Here is a 2,942-nt window from a genome sequence, read left to right as displayed (position 1 = left end):
TTGTTACCCATAATAATTTCACCCGTGTCTGCCTTCAAGGGACCCACATTTGACTTTGCTACTCTTTTTTGTCTGCTTAACCTGCTTAAGGACAACCTCCTTCCAGTTGACGAAGCCAATGCTAATACTAAATGCTTGATATTTGCAATCTTTTAATAATTTGGACGATAATGATAATCATATAACTTGGAGCTTGTACCATTACTCTGTTCATGTGTTGCCGCATCTCAATAAAGTACTGATTTTCAAAGTAAAATGTGAGCGTATTCTTTTCTTTCATAAGTTCAAGGATCAGGATTAAGCCATTCGGCCCATCGACTCTACTCCGCCATTCAATCATGGCTGATCTATCTCTCCCTCTCAACCCCATTCTCCACATAACCCCGGACGCCTGTACTGGTCAAGAATCTGTGTCAAAGCCTCTCTCAAATTCTCCAAAGCAATTTCAGAAAACGGCCTCACCAGTGATCATTACTGCACTGGCATCAATCGTGGCGCACCTGTAGAGACAATAGACAATAGACAATACGTGCAGGAGTAGGCCATTCGGAGCCAGCACCACCATTCAATGTGATCATGGCTGATCATTCTCAATCAGTACCCCGTTCCTGCCTTCTCCCCATACCCCCTGACTCCGCTATCCTTAAGAGCTCTATCCAGCTCTCTCTTGAATGCCTTCTGCGTCACAGCGCCAGAGACCCAGTTTCCATGCTGGCCTCGTGTGCCGTCTTTACGGATGTTGCCTGACCACATCCAGTGCTTTGTCGGGGAGGCTTGTTACCAGCAGCAGCATTTTTTGTAACTACTTGCTCGATTTCTCCTCTCCAGAGTCGCTGTTATCATCAGCAATTCGTCCTTTAGCTTGCCTCCTCCCTCTACCTCTAGAAGACCCTCCCATTTGTCAAAACCACAGGGGGATTTTCAATAAAGGCGCAGAGAGCTGGCGTAACTCAGCGAGTCAGACAGCTGCTCTGGAGAATACGGGCTGGTGACGTTTCCAGCTGGGACCCTTCAGATTTCAGGGAGTTTGCAAGACTTGTGTTCGAATTTTTTTCCTGTTCTCTCTCTTGCCTTCGAAGCTCAGCTGCTCAAATCCAAAGATGAATCGCCTTTTGGTCCTGGTCGCTGGTCTCATTATCAGCGCCCCTCTGGGTAAGAAAATCAAAACTATTTTGTTGTCCTGCAGTTTAACTGTGGAAAGGCATTTTAGATTCTCAAGTGGGATCGGAATTTAGCCTGTGTGTTTGTTAACATGTAGGGAGTTTCTGACTGAATATGGAGTTAGTTATTGTCAAGTCAAGAGTGTTTTATTGTTATACTAGACTGAGGTGGACGCGTTGGGTCCAAACCTCTCCCTGGGGCAATCCTCCCTCAATTGACGAAGCCCGTTGCCGGGCGGGGAGAGTCTCCCGGGGCCGTGAGCGGGCGAGCAGCGACGGGGAAGGGGAGAAGGGGGGCACTGACCTCGGCCCCGTGTGGCCAGCACTGCAGCCAGAGCGAGCCGTGGACCAAAGCCTATCGGTCAGCACCCTCTCCTCCCCTCCCCCCCACTCACCTACCCCACCCCCACTCCCCTACCCCACCCCCACTCCCCTACCCCACCCCCACTCCCCTACCCCACTCCCCTACCCCACCCCCACTCCCCAACCCCACCCCACTCCGCTCCCCCATCACCCCCGCCCCCACCCCTCCACCCCCACCCCCTTTTCCCATTCCCCTACCCCCACTCCCCTCTCCCCATTCCCCTCCCCTCCACCCCTCTCCCACACCACACCCCTCGTCCCCCCACTCCCCTCCACCCCTCCCCCACCTCTCCCCCTCCGCTCCCCTTCCCCCATTCCCCTCCCCAACCCCGTCCCCTCTCCCTCCCCTCCCCATCCCCACCCCCACTACCCTCCCCCATTCCCCTCCCTCCACCCCCACTCCGCCCCTGCTCCCCTTCCCCCTGTTCCCCCCACAGCCACTCCCCTACCCCACCCCCACTACCCTCCCCACCCCCACTCCCCTTCACCCCTCCCCACCCCACTCCCCTCCCCCCTCGTCCCCCCACTCCCCTCCCCCACCTCGCCCCCATCCCCTCCCCCCCATTCCCCCACTCCCCTCCCCCATTCCCCTTCCTCCTCCCCTACACCCCTCCCCTCTCCCTCCCCTCCCCTTCCCCCACTCCCCTCCCCCATTCCCCTCCCTCCTCCCATACACCCCCTCCCCTCTCCCTCCCCTCCCCTTCCCAACCCCACTACCCTCTCCCCATTCCCCTCCCTCCACCCCCTCTCCCCCTGTTCCCCCTCCCCTTCCCCACCCCCAATCCCACCCTTCCCACCCCACCATCCTTCCCCTCCACCCCCTTCCCCCTCCCTTCCCACCCCTCCCCTCCCCCACCCCCACTCCCCTCCCCCCCACTCCCCCCCACTCCGCTCACCGCACCCCCACTCCCCTCCCCCCACTCCCCTCCCCCATTCCCCTCCCCCCACCGTAAACAAACGGGCGGGATTGAACGACTTTTTTTTACACAGAATCTTTTAAATAAAAAATCTTTTAAAAATATTTAAGCCAATTTTTTTAGGGCGTTGTTTTTTAAAAATCTATTCGGTGATACAAAAGTGTATTTTAACGCCCTTTTCAAAATGAGGAAGTATTTTTTCGGGGTTTTAGCGGTCTTTTTCAATTGATAATTTAAAAAAATCAAATAAATCTAATCCGTGAAATAAGTTGTTCTTTAAATCAAAATAAATGAGAAACCATCATCAGCAGTTCCTTCCTGCACACGCACACACACACACACACACACACACACGCACACACACACACACACGCACACACACACGCACACACGCACACACACACACACACGCACACACGCACACACACACACACACACAAACGCACACACGCACACACACACACACACACACACACACGCACACACACACGCACAGACACAC

This window comes from Rhinoraja longicauda, chromosome 19, assembly GCF_053455715.1.
Source record: "Rhinoraja longicauda isolate Sanriku21f chromosome 19, sRhiLon1.1, whole genome shotgun sequence".
NCBI classification, from domain to species: Eukaryota; Metazoa; Chordata; class Chondrichthyes; order Rajiformes; family Arhynchobatidae; genus Rhinoraja; species Rhinoraja longicauda.
The sequence above is the reverse complement of the archived record's forward strand: the minus strand, read 5'-3'. Positions refer to the sequence as shown.